Genomic DNA, 8,138 nt, shown 5'->3' on the forward strand with positions numbered 1-8,138 from the left:
GAGTTTACTTATAATAATAGTTATCAATCATCTATAGGGATGGCTCCTTATGAGGCACTATATGGAAGAAAATGTAGATCATCTATTCATTGGGACGAGGTTGACGAAAGAAGGTGAAACGACCTCAAATTTATTTTTTTTACTGATAAACTCGAAAATTGCTAAACATAATAACTTACCATATTCATAAATCATAATAATTTAACATTTGAAATATCAAGTGCACAAAAATATCCCTAAATCATATAATAATAAAAAATCATATGTCGATCTTTAAAAAGATCAATTAACATAAAATTAAAGCACAAAAATATCTCTAATAAATTCCTTAACATAAATCTTTCAAATCTTTTATATATCAAGCTAGTACGGAAAATAAAGGTCCCTCGGGAGTGTACTTCCGCACTCAATCCACTCAAGCGTCAGCACCTCCTCCAATCATCAAATCTTGCGTCATTCAAACCTAGTGAATCTAATGACTCAGCACGTTCCAAACATGAATAATAAGTAATACATATACAACCACATGCATTGAAAATCATACTTTTATTTAAAATAGCTGTTAAACATAAATAAACCATTTAAAATCAATTTCAGCATAAATAAATCATATATCGTAAAATCGTTTTAATCGTAAAGCTTTCAATCCTTTATCATTTTGGGTGAAGTTTAATCCTCGAAAGTAACTAGCCTTTATCCTTTGGTCGACTAATCAGTCTTCACCTCCACATGGCCCATGGGGGAACAAGGCTTCGCCATGAAAATACGATCGTCAGAGTCCCTCTGAGACCTTTTCCCATAAACGGGGTCGGTCCCTCTGGGCCTTGGCCCTCATGATATCCTCACAAAATCATAAGTTCATCGTTCTTTCTTAAAACTGATCCGCCAAATAACATATATCATTTGTTACAATCAATTCACATCCCTCGAAATTTTTTCATTTTCTTTTAAAAGCATAAAATATTTTTACTTTCAAAAAATAACATTTTAACAGTAAAAATTGCACAGCTTTACCATAAATCATAAAATAACATATTTTCATAAAAATCATCATTTTAAATCATAAAATATCATTTAGCATGCGTTATGATCCTTTGGAACGCTGTCAATCTTTTACGTAATTCTCAAGTGTAAAATGATCGTTTTACCCCTAGACGTAAAATTTCTCGATTTTAACTTTTTCTTACTTTTAATGACATGGGCTTATACTAAATAATTATTTAAGCTTAAATCTAATTTTCATAATTTTATTCAGCTTAATGCGAGGCTTTTTACTTATTCTTTAATTAACAAATCGTGAGGCGTTTAATTACTGAATAATTTCAAAACTTAATATTTTGATCCCAAATTTTAAACATAACCTTTTTATTACTTAACCTACCCTTGTGAGCCATGAACCATCCCCGTGGACCAATGGTTCCAATTTATGTTCTTAAATTCTCGTTTTTGACCCTTTAATAAGACCACCGAGCCAACTCCCTTATTCCACCAAGCCACGGTCGAGCCAACTCAAGCCGGACCCTAGCCAACCCACCTAGGCACCCTACTGACCAACCCTGACCCTTAGAACCCGAACCTAACTCATGCACAAGCCCCGTAAGCCGGACCCAAAAATTCTGGGCGTGAGCTTTCCCAGTCGCTAGGACTCTTGGCTAACTAGGACTCTTCTAGCCACTTAACCAGCGATTACCTCGGAACTTCACTGACCTTAGACCATGCCCACACCCAACCAAGCCCAGCCCAGACCCCTGAACCCATGCAGCGAGCCATCTGCTCGGGAAGATAGTAGCTGCGCATGATGGTGCTTTCTCACGTTTTCCACGAGCCATCATCGAACCGAGCCACACCAGCCCCTGTCCCAACCCTTGACCATCTTCCTTAGACCCTAAAGGACCAACCACGAGCCACCCATCCCTAGCAGCGAGCCCCCTTGGCGCTGCTGCCCTCCACAGCTTGTGCGAGGAGTCCTTACTCTAAGGGACTCCTCCTAGGTTGTGACCAAGGAGTCCTAGCCATGCTAGGACTCTTCCTAGCCCTAACCCACGTCCAGCACATGGCCCCAACCCAAGCCCTAGCCGAGCCTTGAGCACCCTTGCACAAGGCCGAGCCCTTGAAGCCATCCATGTGAGTTTGAACCTAGAAAACCATAGGCTTCTCTCCTTGCTCTCCCTCGGTTTCCAGCATGTTTTTATTCACTTTTACGGCTATTTTCCATCCCTTAAACACATATATTGGCAATGTGTCCGTTGGATTCATAATATTTTTCATATAAGCGTAAAATCATCGTATTTTTGAAAATAAACGCTCTACTGTAAAAATAATCATGCACCTAAAATTTTCATGCATAGACAATTAAAACATGCCTATTTTGATTTGAATGATGCTTCAAAAAGTTTAGGAAACGTGTTTTTTGCGTTTATAATGCTCGAATATTCAATCGTTGGCGAGGGTGCGAAGTTGGACGACCGGGCGACGAAGGATCCTAGCTTTTCCTCCTCCTCTTATTTTCAAAAATTATGAGTTATCTGGGCCTCTAAGTATAGGAGCAATTGGGCCTACTTAATTTAATTAAATTGAGCCCAATAACTCATAATTAACTAAAACATAAAAGTTTATAAAAATTACTTTTCAAAAATAATGCATTTGATATTTTAAAAGTCCATTAGTTAGCCCAAAACCGGCTTCCTAGGTAAAATCGAGCTCGACTCGTAAAATAATTCAAACTCCAATATTTTTAGAAAAATTAAATCATTTTTAATCATATTAAGAAGCCTTGCAATTGTTTAATGAAAAATAAATATTCTTGTCTTGGTCATCCACGGTCTTCTTTCCCCTGCCTATTATCAAATATTCGGGTAAAATCCATTAATTTCATGAAATCATGCCATATAATCATTGAATCTTGCAATCATACCTTTAATTATTTAAATAAATATCATGCAAGCATTTAAAATTCATTAAATAAAACAATTATGCAATTAAAATGATTTTCATGCATGTGGTTTACGTAAGTTTGTTTTTCAGACGTTACATAAGAAAAATTGGACCTGACTTGATCGAACAAACAGCCGATGTGAGGCCCAATACTTAAAATAAGCCCAGCCCATTTCCCATTTTTATTATAATAACCCCAACCCATTTGAGAAATCAGAATCGCTCAATTCCAGAAAGCTTTTCCCCCAGCTTTGCAACTCGTCGCTCCTCTCTTGGTTCTGTTTCAGTCGCGTAGCGCCACCGATGGTCGGAGAATAGTGCAGCGGTTAGCACTCTTCTTCCTCCTTTCTATTAGAGTATTTCCTACCATGAATCGGAAGGTATCGAGTTCGATCGACCCTGTTTCCAGCAACTGTGCATGAGCTTCGATTCGGATTTAGGTAATCTTTTGGCTTCGAATTTTGGTTGTTCTTGGTGTATTAGTTTATAAAAGTGAAGAATTGAGCTTTTCCCCTAATTTCCAGCTAGGTTTCCGGCGTGAACAGTATTTCCGGCAACTTGTTCCGGCGAGCCACCTTTGCGAAATTACCGTTGTGCATTCTAGCCTCGAGTATTGAGGTATTAAGCTTGAATTCAAGATTTTGAAAGGTTATATAGGCTGCCCGGATTTCGAATTTTAACCGAGATGATTTATTTTGGTTTAGTCGTTTGGTATGCATTGTATTGAAGTGTGTAGCGAATTTATATTGTAGGTTTTATTGTTGGGCGAGTTCAGTCGATAATCCTTAAGAATTTGCCGTGGTATTGTAAGTTGCAATTGAGGTACGTTCAAACCTATATCATTATGACGCTTATATTGGCGTGTAAGAATATTCGGTGAATGTTGTTTGCTATTATGTGCATTGAATGTTTATTTTGTTGCATTCATGCATAAACTGTATTGGCATAACATATTGAGCCTTTACTCCTTTTTCGGTTATTTATGTTGATTTTGTTGAGATTTATTGAGTCATCAGAGGGACGAGTGGGTTAGGATTAGCCACATTCCAGATGACAGCTAGGGATGAGCGACTTAGCTACTCGCATTCCCGATGCTACGTGCATGGACGAGCGGCGATTTGATGCTGCATTCCTGGCACGGGTGGCCACTGTTACTGTTGATGATGCTATTCGTTTGGACTCCATTTGGTATCCGTTATTCCATTGTTACCATTCATGCATCGCATAGCATTGCATTTACTTGATATTATTACATGTCCTTTATTTACGTCATGATTTTACTGGTTTGTCGTACTGGGGTCCGACCCCTGTTTTCTTTTGATGTTGTGGTTGTTTTTGATGACATAGCAGGTCATTCCAGGGGTTTTGACGCGTCTGGTGGAGCGTCAGCGAGTGGTACCCAGTAGTCAGTCGGTTGGTGTCAGAGTTCCCAGATATTTATATATATATTATGCTGGTTTGATACATTTGCCAGGGAGATGCCCTGTGTAGCTGTATGGTTATGTTTTAATGTTGTTTGAATTTTATTTGTGGTATGTTGTGTCTAGTCCTGGCCAGTGCGGCTGTAGGATGTTGGTGTGGTTGATTGTGAACTTGGTATTTTTTTCGAGCGTATATTGTTATTGTTGTGTTTCGAAATTTTTGGGATGTCCTACTTACGGGGAGGTCATGTCGAAATTTCTGTAGGCCCTAATGAACGTTTTAAACTCGTTTTCGCTGTTTACACCATTTAATCCTTGTTGTTTGGTAATTAAATATCAATTAAGAGCACGGGCCCTGACAGCCGAGCTAGTAGTCAAAGTTCGAGAGATAATGAAGACTGCACAAAGCCAACAGAAAAGTTATGCTGACAAGCGACGAAGAGAGCTAGAGTTTGCAGTGGGAGACCACATATTTGTGAAAATAGTACCTATGAAGGGTGTTATGCGATTTGAAAAGAAAGACAAACTTAGACCAATGTTCATAGGGTCATTTGAGATTTTAGAGAGGATTTGAACACTAACCTATAGAGTGGCACTGCCACCAATGCTATCTGGAGTACACAATGTGTTTCATATCTCAATGCTGCGAAAGTACATGTCGAACCCTTCAAATGTACTAAATCATGAACCTTTGCAATTGACTCCATATATGACTTATGAAGAACGACCTACACAAATCTTGGGTAGGCAAGAGAAAAGACTCCGAAACAAAGTCATTTCAATGGCCGAGGTCAAGTGGTTAAATTACTCGGAGGAAGAAACTACTTGGGAAACCGAGAAGGACTTGAGGAGTCACTACCCGGAGTTATTCGGTAAGTTCTAATTTCGAGGACGAAATTTTATTAAAGGGAGGGAGGAATTGTAAGGTCCAAAAATAAGACGACGTAATCCAACTGCATCCAAATCTAGGAAAAATGGAAAATAGCTAATTAAATGATTTTAATTGCTTAAATTGATAATATTTGATATGTTTATATGATTTTAATTAGTTTTCTACTTGAATGCATAAAATTGTATTTTTAAAGATTATTCGAGATGCGATCGAGGAACGGAGACCGAAGGCTGAAAAATGAAAAATATTTTTATTAAATAATTGTTTTTAATTATTTAAAATAAGATTGATGCTTTTTGTTATTTTCTAAAATAAGGAGTTTTGAGATTATTTTATACGCCGAGACGTAATTTTTATCGGTATTCGATTTTCAACGAAAATATGAACTTTTTAACAACTCGGCTAATAATTTCACGAACTTCTCTAAACAAAATAATTTTTTTAAATGCACTAATGGGCTTATTGGACCCATTTTACCATGCTAATGGGCCTAGGATTGCACACTAAAGATTGATCAAATATTTAAAGCCTAAACCCTCCCCATTATTTTCTTAAACTCACGCCCCATCTCTCCAACACACACAAGACTCCTAGCACCCCTCAAACACATGGCACACACGATTTTTCAAGGGGAAAAACTTTGGTTTTTCTTAAGGAAAAATTCAGCCAATGGTTCTCGTCGCCGTTCTTCGGATTGTCAACTTATTTTCGTGCGTAATATATGAAAAGGCATGCCATAATTCTTTCTTTTCTCATCTATCACACCCTAATATGTGTTTGATTATTTTTTGCATGAAAAGCATGAACCTCTTTTCATTATTTTCATTTTTATGCATAACCAAGTGATTATTGTATGATTTTTGTCCCAAAACTTGTTTGATATTTGCGTGAAGGGACTGCCATGGTTAAGGGTTCAAGGAGGGATGTTTTTACACAATTTTAAGGGTCCTAGGATGCACGGTATTGAAGCCACACGAACTAGAACAAGCTGGAACCGTTAGCGCACGTTTTGATGTCAAGTGTTCGAGTAAGGGGGAACCACGGTACATGGCTTGACCAGGCTAGGCTGGGACATGTTTGGGTCTGTAGAGGAACTATTCGGCTAGGGAAGAGTCCAAGCTAACTAGGACTCTACCCAAAGCCACCCGAGAAGCTGCAGCGTGTAGGGAGGGCTCGTGGCTGGGGTCAGGGGTCCAAGCTAGGTCAGTTAGGATCCTGAGAGGGTTCACGAGGAGCTGGGCTTGGTGTTGGCTCAAGGCTAAGGGTCCTAGCTGGGTTTCGAAGAGTCCTAGTTGGTTGCTACTAGGTTCATGCAGAACTTGTCTTGTGCATGGGGCATAGGCACAAGTTAGGGCTAAGTCCTAGGGTTCCAGTGGGCTCAGTGTGGTCTAGGAAAGGTCTTGTAAGGATTTGGCTTAAGGTGGCTCAGGCTGTGCTCGATGAAACCGAGAGTTGGCTCAAGGGTTTTGGTTTGGGGTTCGGTTTATAGGTTTTGTACGGCTAAGGGTTCGAGCGTGGTTCAACGAGGGTGGAATCATGGTTCATCAGGGTAATTTAAATATAAAAAGTCTATGTTAAAAATTGAAAATTTTATATTAAAGTTTGAAATAATTCGGTAATTAAACGCTTCGCAATTTTATAATTAAAGAATAATTCGAAAGCCTAGAATTTAAGCTAAATAAAAATATGATAAATTTAATTTAAACTTAAATAATTATTTGGGATGGTCTAGAGTCAATTAAAGTAAGAAAAAATCAAAATCGAGGAATTTTACTTCTAGGGGTAAAACAGTCATTTTACACCTAAAAAATAGTAAACGTCATGGCAATCCCTGAATGCTGTAATATATGTTACAATATTTATTTTAAATGTTTATGGAATTGTATGATAGAACGTTAATGTTAAAGATATGTTGCATGCTTGGTTTAAAAGAAAAATGATTTATGTATGTTTAAATTTTATAAAGTAATGAAAATATAAAATGTTGAAGGAAGTGCAGTAATTGTGACTAATACGATGATACGAATATGATGATACGATGATATATAAGGTCAAAGCTCAGTTGATGGGTGAGAGTGTCGTTGATGTCACCGCCGCCCAGTACTATGGTAATACGTTGATGGATCCATCGACCTTTAGCTAATACGAAAGTCACAATTAACGATCTGAATTCAACGAAAGGAAAACTTATATGTATATGATGAAAATGAATATGTTTATGATGATATGGAAAATGTTTAAGTTTATGCATGATTATGAAATGTTATTTTAAGTAAAAATATTTTCACTATTATATGTGATTATATATGTATTATTTTTTATCAAGATTATAGTTTGCTGAGTTATTAGACTCACTGGGTTTGATCAATGCAGTTGAGCATGATATTGATGTTAGTGAAGGTCTTGAAGGTTGATCTTACTGGACTGAAGGTGCACATAACCCGAGGACCAGAGCTAGTTTTTCTGCATTTATATTTAAGGTTTATGTTAAAATTTTTTATGATTGTTATTATGTTTTTGAGTGGTTTTTGAGAGGTTGTTAGATTTAACTTTATTTTGAGATATTGCTAAGTTAAGATTGGCATCGTTTGACGATTTTATGTTTTGAACTATTTTATTTTGATTTTAGTGGAAAGTTATTTTAAAAATATTTTAAGTATATATATATATATATATATATCGACCGAATATAGTAGGATAGGAAAAAAAATTCCTAGAACTTTTTAAGCAAAACGAGTAGTGAACGTTTCAATAACCATGGCCAACTGTGGTGCTTCAGTCTCAGCTTGAGCTAGTTCAGCAATAGCTTCTTCAATTGGTTGCTGATGAGTGTCTTGAGCAGAGGTAGAAGTTTGAGCAGCAGTTGAGCTGATTGGCTTTTCAGTTCGCAC

The 8,138-nt window shown here is 37.3% G+C and overlaps 1 long non-coding RNA gene across 1 annotated transcript; it reads left to right on the plus strand.

The window, feature by feature from the left end:
• Positions 1-3,362: 3,362 nt before the first annotated feature.
• LOC142544930 (uncharacterized) lies at positions 3,363-4,462 on the plus strand. Its single transcript, XR_012820144.1, has 3 exons — positions 3,363-3,552; positions 3,687-3,756; positions 4,285-4,462. It is a non-coding gene; the product is annotated as an uncharacterized LOC142544930 (long non-coding RNA).
• The last annotated feature ends 3,676 nt before the right edge of the window (positions 4,463-8,138 follow it).

The sequence above is a fragment of the Primulina tabacum genome, chromosome 5 (assembly GCF_025594145.1).
Source record: "Primulina tabacum isolate GXHZ01 chromosome 5, ASM2559414v2, whole genome shotgun sequence".
Classification (NCBI taxonomy): domain Eukaryota; kingdom Viridiplantae; phylum Streptophyta; class Magnoliopsida; order Lamiales; family Gesneriaceae; genus Primulina; species Primulina tabacum.